This window comes from Rutidosis leptorrhynchoides, chromosome 1 (genome assembly GCF_046630445.1).
Source record: "Rutidosis leptorrhynchoides isolate AG116_Rl617_1_P2 chromosome 1, CSIRO_AGI_Rlap_v1, whole genome shotgun sequence".
NCBI classification, from domain to species: domain Eukaryota; kingdom Viridiplantae; phylum Streptophyta; class Magnoliopsida; order Asterales; family Asteraceae; genus Rutidosis; species Rutidosis leptorrhynchoides.
Window position 1 is genome coordinate 11,773,182 of NC_092333.1, and position 13,152 is coordinate 11,786,333.

The window sequence follows — 13,152 nt, forward strand, 5'->3', positions numbered from 1 at the left end:
ACAAATATAAATTTGTAAAGGTTTTTGGAAGTCTTTTTGAGTTAAACGAATTTTTATTAACTTTTACATATTAGTCTCGAGCATTAGGATTGTGGTACACTGTAAATTGACTTTATTTGTTAAATTAGATATTAATCAATATATAAATATATATAATTAATTAGGTTCGTGAATCGAAGGCCAACCTTATAAGTTACCAATGGTGTTATATGTATTTTTACTACAAAATACATTAGGTGAGTATATAGTCCCTTTTAAACTCTAAATATTTTTGGGCTGAGAATACATGCGCTGTTTTTATAAATGATTTACGTTATGGACACAAGTAACTGAAAAATATATTCTACGTTGAGTTGTACCACTGGCATACTTCCCTGTAGCTTGGTAACTAATATTTACAGCGGTATTGTAAACGCGAATCCTGTTGATAGATCTATCGGGCCTGACAACCCCAACCGGACTGGACGACCAGTATTCAACGGTTGCACAGTACTTCGTTTCGTGACTACACCTTGGTACGGTGTAGTAAGATTTCATAATAAAGGGAATATGCGACGTGATTAAATGTTAAGTATGGTTACCAAGTGCTCAACCACTTAGAATATTTTTATTAAAATGTTTATATATGAAATCTTGTGTTCCATTGTTATAACGCTGCTAGCATCAAACCTATATATCTCACCAACTTTATGTTGACGTTTTAAAGCATGTTATTCTCAGGTATGAATTAAGTCTTCCGCTGTGCATTAGCTCATGTTAAGGATACTACTTGGGACCTTTTTAAGCCATGATACAAAGACGTTGCATTCGAGTCATTGGAGTTCAATAGAGAATATAATTAAGTAAATGACAGATTAGGTCATTTGGATATTATGAAATGTTAGACAAAAATGTCAAATATTGATGTAATGATAGTTTGCCTTTTAAGAATAAATGCAACGTTTGTAAAATGTATCATATAGAGGTCAAGTACCTCGCAATGTTATCATATGTTATTGTATTTAAACAAGTCTTGGATAACCAATTTTGTTTCGGTCATAGTTTCTTCGTTACAAATCCGTTTTCGTTGATTCAACTTGCCATCTCCTTGGATCGAGTCCCTCTTTAAGACTATGAACTGAAAATACCTTGGTTTGTACTCAAAATCACACGGCATAGGTGAAACTTTAGTGAAACTTATGAAGTTAAACATTTTCCTTTATTTAAACAACCTTAAATGATTATTTTTCTAAAAATACTTATACTTTGAATTAAATCATGAAATTTTTATGTGTTATCATATTCATAGTAAAAATCATTTTTACAGAACATAAACCTCCAACTCAAAGTTTAAGATAGTTTTTAGTTATCCAACCCAAAACAGTCCCCGGTGGCACTCCGACGTCGTAAAAACAGTTTTTAAGATATTCTTTGAAAAACCAAATTATACCTTGTTAAATTAGCATATATTTAAGTTATATTACAGGTCTTGAAGTATTTTAAAAGTTAAGTTAGAAGGATCTATTTAGTTTGCAAACAAGTTTGAAAACATTCAAACTATGTTCTTGTTGTTAAACTTTTATACCACAAAATAAGATAGCTATATATATATATATGAATCGAATAAGGTTATGAACATAGATAATACCTCAAGTTCCTTGGACAAGGTTGCTGTAAAAGAGGAGTAAGAAGCTAGAATCAAAAGGGTGATGGAAGTGGATGAAAGATTGGAAGTAAGTTTGTGTTCTTGGAAGGATTTCTTGAAGTGTTTTTGTATGGTTTTCTTATGGTGTTTAAGTAAGGTTTTTGAAGCTAGATCTTCATGGAACTTTGCTGAATGTTTATGGAGTTTAATGTTCTTGAGAGTGTGGGTGTTTTTAGCTAGAAAATGGAAGTAAAAATGAAACAAAATGAGGATACATATATACTCCTAAAAAAATGTTTATGTAGTAGACATGGACAAATTTTTAGTTTGTATTTTTGTAATTAGTCTTACAATCATTCAAAAGTAATTACCTTATACATAAGGCATGAACAAGGGCTGGTTAGGTGGTGATTTGATGTGTATATACCAATAGTAAATACGTATAGAAGCTAGGTATGATACGAGTACAAATACTCTAGATATACGTATAGAAATTTTGTGAAAAATGGAATGAGGATTCAAATATAGCTATCTTTTGTGAATACACTTATATGATTTTATGTATTTAAGTCTTTAAAAGTGATTAAATACATTACTTATACGATATATGTATAAACATTATAAGTCTTAAGTATTTATGTCAAATAACGTTACGTATAGTTATCGTTTTGAAAACTTAAGTTAGTAGTTTCAAAATATACTTATAACTTATTGTTATTAATACAAAATGAGATATTAAAACATTCATTAATCATGTTAAATATGTATATATACATATATATACACAAACGTATAATTATCATATATTGTATAGTTCGTGATATCATCGGTCAAACTAGACGGTCAAACGTTGTGTAAAACTCTTTTCGGAAACATAAATCTCAACAATTTGGATTGCTTATCATGTTGGTAAGGTTTAATTTATGTAAATATTAATCTTATAAGTATAGAATGATCGAAAAAGTGAGGGTCAACTTTAGGGTTTTTGCTTATCGTGTCGGAACCATATAGAGATTAGAGTTTAAATTTGGTCGGAAATTTCCGGGTCGTTACAGTACCCATCCGTTAAAGAAATTTCGTCCTCGAAATTTGGTAGAGGTTGTCATAAACAACAATAGGAATGTTTTCATGACGAATATGAGGTAATAATGAAATTTTATCATTATTGAAAGATTTAGATAAAACGATTTGGTTATGTGAGACGCACGAGCGAAGCTATCACAAAAGAGTGAAATGAGTAAATATAGAATTGTTGTAACCGATGACGTGATTATGATCGATTTCCGGGATTTAAGGGTTTTAAAGAAAATCTTATGTAATAAGATTTAGTTTTGCGGCGATCAGGATCTTCTTTGATTTAACGCGGCAATCTGTTTTGATTTCTTTGTCGAATATTTCACTATAAATTTACCTCCTTCCATTTCTTTCTTCCCACATCTTCTATTCTTTCTCTTTAGTTCCTACTTTAAGACATTCGCTAATATGCTCCATCCCATTCTAACCCTTGTTATATTTCTAACTTTCATATCTTTCATTCTTCTTTTTCATCTATCACCGAAAGAATCTATTCTCTTTTATCCTTTCCTTGGAATTATAATGTTTTTAATTCTCCCGTGCCTTTACGTTGCAATACGTATTGATATGCACGGTTTGTAGTTTCGGGGTTGTTGTTAGGTTTTATACCTTCCCTTATATTTCGATGTTCCTACTCCCGTCCCTTAAAATCATTGTCATCCACAGTTAATGCTCTCTCTTATTTGCTGTGGTTTATGTTCCTATTTCTATTCTGAAGTTTTGTCCCTTCATTTCTTCTTCCCGTCCTCGAGCCAAGCGAACAATGGTCCGAAATTCGTAGGTAGGAAATTTGGAATGAACCTTGCTATTGGTTTTAGAATGAAATTGTAATGGCACGATCTTGATTCGTTAAATTACTCGAATATTCCGAAAAAAAATAGAACTATCAAGGTGATACGTTCTAATATGTTTGAAGACTTGATAGAATGTAAGAGCCGTGTAACATGGCACATGATGACGGTACTGTGAATCATCACATTCCATTAGAAACTTAACATGACTTACTGTAATATAATGAAGTTGATCAAGTTTCATTATATTATACTAATTCATGTATCAGTTCCCAACACTACTTCAAAACATTCATATTTTTAAACTTAGAGATTTCAGAATTTAGAAACTAACACAGTTTCTTTTATATTGTAGCGCAGATGTTACGGAGAGTTAAATGATCGCAGATAGGAATAGTTGTAAAAATATCTCCAGAAATATGAAAAATATGTATAACGAATGAAGATATCTTATGATATCTAAGATAAAATGATGGTGAAGAATATCATCTTGAAAAGTTTAGAATAAGGAGCAGTGTTCTTACTAACGGTTTCAGCAGGCACTGGATCATTTGGATCCTTTGAAGGCAGGTTCTGTTTTCATGATTTGTTCACGGCCTCCTTCATACTTTGCTCAATCCGTTTTCCAGTTCCAAACCTTCTCTTTTTCTCGGCTTTACCACCATACCATTCTTTATCATCAATCTTTTGATTGTTAAAGTCGTTTACAGTTTTTGCTGCTTCATCAGCATTTCAAGAGCTACTTCATAGTTCAGGGTGTTTTCAGAAATCATGAAAGGATTTGAATGCGAATTGTAATCGTCAAGTTACGAATGAGGTTTAAGATAAAATCAAGTGGCAAACTTGAAGAATTGTTTAGTTTCATATGTTACAATCAACATTTTAATTCATTTTAATTGTCCAATGTTTTCTTCTTTATGCCACTTGTTGGATTCTGGTAGGTCAAAATCCGAATATGAAATTTGATTGAAAATGGTTATTCTGGGGTGAGCGGATACGAATATCGGTGGTTGTAAGTAAGATAATAGATAACCGTTGAATCAGATTCAAGAATGTACAATATAACTTATTAATGTGAATTCTAAATATTCCTCGGGTACTACCCACCCGTTAAAATATTTTCATCATTAATAGTTTGTACGAAGGAATTTTTAATTACTATCTTTATGAAAATATACTTGCATATATATTTTCTTCAGAGATAATCATAGATTTAATGAGTCAATAAGATATTAAACTCATTTGATTTATCGTTAATTCTAGATTACATAATCTCTAAGACTTTAGAAATTACATAATCGTCATACGATACGTAAAGCGAAGATAATCGATGTAGAACGATATATAGAACGAAGATCATACTCGAAGTACAGATATTGAGTCGTGTGATGTTGATATTCGAGATACAGATTGTGATGTTGAGATTGTGATTGGGGTGATAAAGGTACTGTCGGCGTTGACGATGGTAGTACGGATTATGCTGCTGGTGCTGCTGTTGGTGTTTGTAACCTTCGCACCATATTCTCCAAAACCACTACCCGAGCACGGAGTTCGTTGACTTCTTCTATTATACCGGGATGATTGACGGTTGGAACGAGCGAATGAACAAGATTTGAAATATGGGATAGTATGTAATCATGACGACATACTCTAGAAATGAGCGAGAAAATGGTGTTTCGAATGGGTTCGCCGGTAAGTGCTTCAGGTTCATCGTTAAGAGGGCAATTTGGTGGATGAAATGGATCACCTTCTTCTTGCCTCCAGAAATTTAGTATATTACGAACCCATCCCCAGTTCATCCAGAATAGATGATGGGAAATTGGTTGATCCATTCCGATGACGCTGTTCTCGGAGCTCGAATGGAAATCCATGTCGGCATAGCTATCGAAGTCGGAGGAATTCGAACTGGATGAAGAATTCATCTTGTATAGTTGGAGAAATGAATTTTTTTGGTTTGGAATATATTATAGGAGTTGGGTTTGGTACTCTTCAATACATAATTTTCATATGTATATATAATACCGAAATCCCGTGAATTACGGAGAATCTTTGAAATTCGTCGGGCAATGTTTATAGTAATAGATACGCTAGGATATGAATTTGGTCTATACACTATCGATGCACTAGATGCAGTAAGACGTGTCTAGACTAAAGAATGATAAGCAGGCAACTCCCTAAGGATGATAAGTAGATGGTTTCCGACTAGAAATGATAAGCAAAACTTTTTAGCAGGTAGATACGGTCAAAGTCCAGACTCACTAATGTATCCTAACAACTACCAGTTAGACACACTAATGCAAGGCCTGGTTCGCTAAGACCAACGCTCTGATACCAACTGAAAGGATCCGAAACTAATCATCCGGACGTTGTCCATATTGATTACAAACGAATTACAATAGTTGATAACATTGCGAGGTACTTGCCCTCTATATGATACATCTTACAAACGTTACATTTATTCTTAAAAGGCAATCTATAGTTACATCCAGAATTGACATAATCGCCTGACATTTCATAATATTCAAATGACATAAACCGCCATTTACTTAATAATAGTCTCTATGAACTTCAATGACTCGAATGCAACGCCTTATGATATAAGTCCTTAATAGCCTCAAGTAGTATCCTTAGTACGAGCTAATGCACAGTGGAAGACTTAATTCATACCTGAGAATAACATGCTTTAAAATGTCAACATAAAGTTGGTGAGATATAGGTTTAATGCCGGCAGCGATATATATATATATATATATAGATCACAAGATTTCATATATAAACATTTTCATAAAAATATTCTAAGTGGTTGAGCACTTGGTAACCATACTTAACATTCAATCACGTCGCATATTCCCTTTAATATGAAATCTTACTACACCGTACCAAGTGTAGTCACAAAACGAAGTACTGTGCAACCGTTGAATACTGGTCGTCCAGTCCGGTTAGGGTTGTCAGGCCCGATAGATCTATCAACAGGATTCGCGTTTACAATACCGCTGTAAATATTAGTTACCAAGCTACAGGGAAGTATGCCAGTGGTACAACTCAACGTAGAATATATTTTTCAGTTACTTGTGTCCATAACGTAAATCATTTATAAAAACAGCGCATGTATTCTCAGCCCAAAAATATTTAGAGTTTAAAAGGGACTATATACTCACTTTCGTCTTGAAGATATATATATTTTGACTTGGTCTCCGGTTGATATCACGAACCTATCCATATATAATATATCAATACCTTTTCTTTTTAAACAAACGTCACATATATATACTTGTTATACTTTTAATACTTTTAATAATTCCTTAGTCCGTAGTTAGCAGTTCGATGTTAGTAATTCAATTTTAATGGTTCATTTTTAGATGTTTAATAAACCCCCAACGAAATAATAAAACCCCCATCGTATATGTATTGGTCGAGATTAATCTTGACCCACGGTACCGGTGTTGTCAAATGACGTGTTGCGTACATAAAGTACCGGTGTTGTCAAATGACGTGTTGCGTACAATCATGGGATCTTATGATTAATCTTCTCGTGTTGTTTATGGGTAATCCTGAACCATATAAAATTGAATTATAAGTACATATATATAAAATATCATGTTATCTTAAAAAGATGTGATTTATTTAATTTTTCCCAATTATTTTCGTGGCTAAACTAGTCTTGGATATCCGATTTTGTTTCGGTCATAGTTTCTTCGTTACAACTCCGTTTTCGTTGATTCAACTTGCCATCTCCTTGGATCGAGTCCCTCTTTAAGACTATGAACTGTAAATACCTTAGTTTGTATTCAAAATACACGGCATAGGTGAAACTTTAGTGAAACTTATGAAGTTAAACATTTTTGTTACAAAAAATATCATTTAATGACCATTTTTCTAAAAATACTTATACTTTGAATTAAATCATGAAATTTTTATGTGTTAACATATTTATAGTAAAAATCATTTTTCCAGAGAATAAACTTCCAATTCAAAGTTTAAGATGGTTTTTAATTATCCAACCCAAAACAGCCCCCGGTTGCACTCCGACGTCGTAAAAACAGTTTTTAAGGTGTTCTTTGAAAAACCAAGTTATACCTTGTTAAATTAGCATATACTTAAGTTATATTACAGGTCTTGAAGTATTTTAAAAGTTAAGTTAGAAGGATCTATTTAGTTTGCAAACAAGTTTGAAAACTTTCAAACTATGTTCTTGTTGTTAAAATTGTATACCACAAAATATGATAGCTATATATATATGAATCGAATAAAGTTATGAACATAGTTACTACCTCAAGTTCCTTGGACAAGGTTGCTGTAAAAGAGGAGTAAAAAGCTAGAACCAAAAGGGTGATGGAATTGGATGAAAGATTGGAAGTAAGTTTGTGTTCTTGGAAGGATTTCTTGAAGTGTTTTTGTAAGGTTTTCTTATGAGGTTTAAGTGTTGTTTTTGAAGCTAAATGATGGGGAAAATGCTTAGAGATGATCAAGTATGAAGTTAAGAGTATTTTGAGAGAGAAATGGAAGTGTAAGTATGAGAAAATGGGGTGAAGAAATGGTGTGCATGCATAAAAACGTTTTTAGGTTATAAAGGAAAAAAAATATACCTAACTTTGTTTTCTTGCTAAATAATTCATGCTACTTGACAAATGGTTGGTTCCACATGTTTCTTAATCATTTAAGGCTGCTAAGGAGCAGATTTTTATTGGTATATACCAATAGTAAATACATCTAGAAGCTGCGTATGATACGGGTACATATACCCTAGGTATACGTATAGAAATCTTTGAGAAAACGGAACGAGGATTCAAATATAGCTATCTTTTGTAAATATACTTATATTGTTTTATGTATTTAAGTCTTTAAAAGTGATTAAATACATTACTTATACGATATATGTATAAACATTATAGGTCATAAGTATTTAAGTCAAATAACGTTACGTATGGTTATCGTTTTGAAAACTTAAGTTAGTAGTTTCAAAATATACTTATAACTTATTGTTATTAATACAAAATGAGATATTAAAACATTCTTAGATCATGTTAAATATGTATATATACATATATATACATATATATACACAAACGTATAATTATCATATATTGTATAGTTCGTGATATCATCGGTCAAACTAGACGGTCAAACGTTGTGTAAAACTCTTTTCGAAAACATAAGTCTCAACAATTTGGATTACTTATCATGTTGGTAAGGTTTAATTTATGTAAATATTAATCTTATAAGTATAGAACGATCGAAAAAGTGCGGGTCAACTTTAGGGTTTTTGCTTATCGTGTCGGAACCATATAGAGATTAGAGTTTAAATTTGGTCGGAAATTTCCGGGTCGTTACAGTACCCACCCGTTAAAGAAATTTCGTCCTCGAAATTTGGTAGAGGTTGTCATAAATAACAATAGGAATGTTTTCATGACGAATATGAGGTAATAATGAAATTTTATCATTATTGAAAGATTTAGATAAAACGATTCGGTTATGTGAGACGCACGAGCGAAGCTATCACAAAAGAGTGAAATGAGTAAATATAGAATTGTTGTAACCGATGACGTGATTAGGATTGATTTCCGGAATTTATGGAAAATCTTACGTAATAAGATTTGGTTCTTTGGCGATCAAGATCTTCTTTGATTTAGTGCGGCGATCTGTTTCGATTTCTTTGTCGAATATTTTGCTATAAATCCATTTCCTTCTCTTCCTTATTTCCACAACTCACATCTTCTATCCTTTCTCCTTCAACTCATACCTTAAAGTATTCTTTTAAATGCTCCATCCCGTTCTAATTCTTGTTATACTTCTAACTTTCATATCTTTCATTCTTCTCTTTCATTTATCGCCAGAAGAATCTATTTACTTCTATCCTTTCCTCGGAATTATAATATTTTTAATTCTCCCGTGTCTTTACGTTGCAATACGTATTGATATACATGGTTTGTAAATCCTGGGTGATTTTCGGCCTTTGTATTCTTCATTATTTTTCAAAGCTTCATACTTTCGTTTTCTCTTCCTGACTTCGAGTCAAGCGAGTAATGGTCCGGAATTTGTAGATATGAGATTCGAAATGAGTATAGCTAATGCTCTAAGAAAGAAATGGTAATAGGACAAATTTTGATTTGTCAAATTACCAGAATACCCCGAAAAAGATAGAACTGTCAGGATGACATGTTCCTATTATGTTTGAGAATTGGATAGAATGTAAGAGCCGTGTAACATGGCACATGATGATGGTACTGTGAATCATCACATTTCATTAGAAACTTAACATGACTTACTGTAATATAATGAAGTTGATCAAGTTTCATTATATTATACTAATTCATGCATCAGTTCCCAACACTGCTTCAGAACATTCCTATTTTAAACTTGAAGGTTTTAGAACTTAGAAACTAACACAGTTTCTTTTATGTTGTAACGCAGATATTACGGAGAGATAGATATTCTCAGATAAGAATAGTTGTGAAAATATTTCCAGAAATATGGAGAATATGTATAACGGAAGATATGAAGATATCTTATAATATCTAGGATAAGATGATGATGAAGAATATCATCGGGAAAGGTTTAGGATAAGGGGTAGGGTTTTTACTAATGGTTTCAGCAGGCACTGAATCGTTTGAATCCTTTGAAAGCAGATTCAGTTCTTGTGATTTATCTACATCCTCCTTCATACTTTGCTCAATCCGTTTTCCAGTTCCAACTCTCCTCTTTTTCTAAGCTTTACCAACACAATGTACTTCATCATTAAACTTTTGACTGTTAAAGTCGTTTACAGTTTTTGCTGCTTCTTTAGCATTTCAAGAACTACTTCATAGTCCAGGATTTTTTTTTCAGAACTTCACATTCGAAATAAGTAATTCTTAGGGATAGTCGTTCTCGGTATAACTGGGAGAATTTCTACGAGATTTTCAAAATACTGATTGCGGATCTCGCCAAAGAGATAACGAGTTGCTGGTACGTCTGCTGATGATGTTGTGAAAAAGGTTCTCCGGTAACAACGGCGAAAGGACAAAGTATAAATATCGAGATTATAATAGGAGTAGTCTCACTGAGAAGTCGAAGTGGAGCTGTGACAAAATTAGCTTCTTGAAAAGGAATCGTATGATTGTTTTTGATAATGAATGATAAGGAATTCGACGCGGATACGTTTTAACTATAACTTCGGTTTCGAAAATTTTTCAGGTGCATCACTGTATGCATAAATCTTTCTTCCGTAAACGAGGTGCGGCTGGTTCAACTTCTCGATCGAGGTGTTTTCAAGAATCATGAAAAGATTTGAATGAGGATTATAATTGTCGAAGTACAAATGAGGTTTAGGATGAAATCAAGTGGCAAACTTGAAGAATTATTTAGTTTCATATGTTATAATCAATATTTTAATTTAATTCATTTTAATTGTCCAAAGTTAGCAGTCCAATAGTCCGATGGTTCAATGATTCATATATAATTTAATATATAATATTCGAATTAAATAATACGTATCGTGACCCGTATACCGGTCTCGGTGTCGATCACAACTCAAAGTATATATATATTTTGAAATCAACTCCGACCCTGTATAGCCAACTCCCGCCTTCACATATAGAGTGTCTACGGTTGTTCCGAAATATATATATAGATGGGTCGATATGATAAGTCGAAACCTTGCATACGTGTCCCGTTATTTAAAGTGCGTAAAAGTAAATAACAGAAATTAAATGATGATAAATAAAATTGCGAGAATGTAATTTGCGATAAATTAAATGTTAATCAGTTAACTGGGAACAGTTAGCCGGAACAGTTAGCGTGAAATCCTATCACAATTTCAATTAATTAATTCGTTTGTTTCTAACACTTTTTATTTTTGTCCAATGTTTTCTTCATTATGCCACTTGTTGGATTCTGATAGATCAAAATCCAAATATGAAATTTGAATAGAAATGGTTATTCTGTGGTGAACGGATACGTATATCGGTAGTTGTAAGTAGGATAGTAAATGACCGTTGAATCAGATTTAGAGAATGTACAACGTAACTTATTAATGTGAATTCTAAATATTCCTCGAGTACTACCCACCCGTTAAAATATTTTCATCATTAACAGTTTGTACCAAAGAATTTTTAATTACAATCTTTATAAAAATATACTTGCATATATATTTTCTTCAGATGTAATCATAGATTCAATGAGTCAATGAAGTATTAAACTCATTTGATTTATCGTTAATACTAGATTACATAACTTCTAAAGCATTAGAGATTACATAATCGCCAGGTCGAACGAAGATAAATGAGGTAAAACGATACGTAAAGCGAAGATAATCGATGTAGAACGATATATAGAACGAAGATCATACTCGAAGTTCCGATGAGGTTTTTGAGGTATGTGATGTTGATATCCGAGATACAGTTTGTGATGTTGAGATTTTGGGGGTGACAAAAGTACTGTCGGCGTTGTTGATAGTGATACAGATTATGCTGCTGGTGCTGCTGCTGGTGTTTGTAACCTTCGCACCGTATTTTCTAAAGCCACTACCCGAGCGCGAAGCTCGTTGACTTCTTCTATTATACCGGGATGATTGACAGTTGGAACGAGCGAATGAACAAGATTCGAAATATGGGATAGTATGTAATCATGACGAGATACTCTAGAAATGAGCGAGAAAATGGTGTTTCGAATAGGTTCGCCGGTAAGTGCTTCAGGTTCATCGTTAAGAGGACAATTTGGTGGATGGAATGGATCACCTTCTTCTTGTCTCCAGAGATTTAGTATATACAGTAATAATATATATTAAGTGAATATTATAATAGATAACAATAGATATGTGTATATACATATCGAGGTATAGTTTAATTCCTAACAACTACCATACGTATTTACTGTATATACTAATATATATAATGTGTAATATATATATTATAGTTAAATATATAATATATACTAATTAAATATATTATGTATAATATATTTTAATTAAATAATACTATTATAGTATAAATTATAATGCATTAAATAATATTATATTGATACTTAATCGTAGTATGTTCCCATGATGATGAATCCATACCAAATGCAAATGTTCCAACAACCTTACATGCAACCACCCAAAAGATGTACGTATAAGAACTTCCGTAATTGCAAACCCTCCGAGTTCTCTGGAAGTACTGATCCGACTGTAACTCTAAATTGGTTGCGAGAAGTTGAAAGGGTATTTGAAGCGTGTCAGTGTGAACCCGAGCTGAAGGTAACATATGCTAGTAGACTGTTGAAAGGTAGGGCTATGATTTGGTGGGATTCTTTGATTTCCACTATACCAAAGGAGCAAGTGAGTATGATCACGTGGGAGCAGTTTTATGGGAAGGTGTGTGAACAGTATTGTAATCAATTTGATATGAATCGAATCAAGACTGAGTTTCTTGAAATGAAGATGACACCTCAAATGACTATCGATGAAGTGGTAGAGAAGTATATGGATAAACTGAGGTTTGTGCAACAGTGGGTGCCGGATGAAGCATCTCGTATCCAACATTTTGTTAATGTCATTCTGCCAGAGTACCGAACTTTTGTTAGAACAGCTACATCGTTGTCTCAAGCTGTTGTGATGGCTAAAATGGTAGAAAGTGATGTTCAAGCCGCCAGAAACAGAATGTTTGGTAATGTGCAACAACAAGGTGGGCAAGTATCTGGTCAATC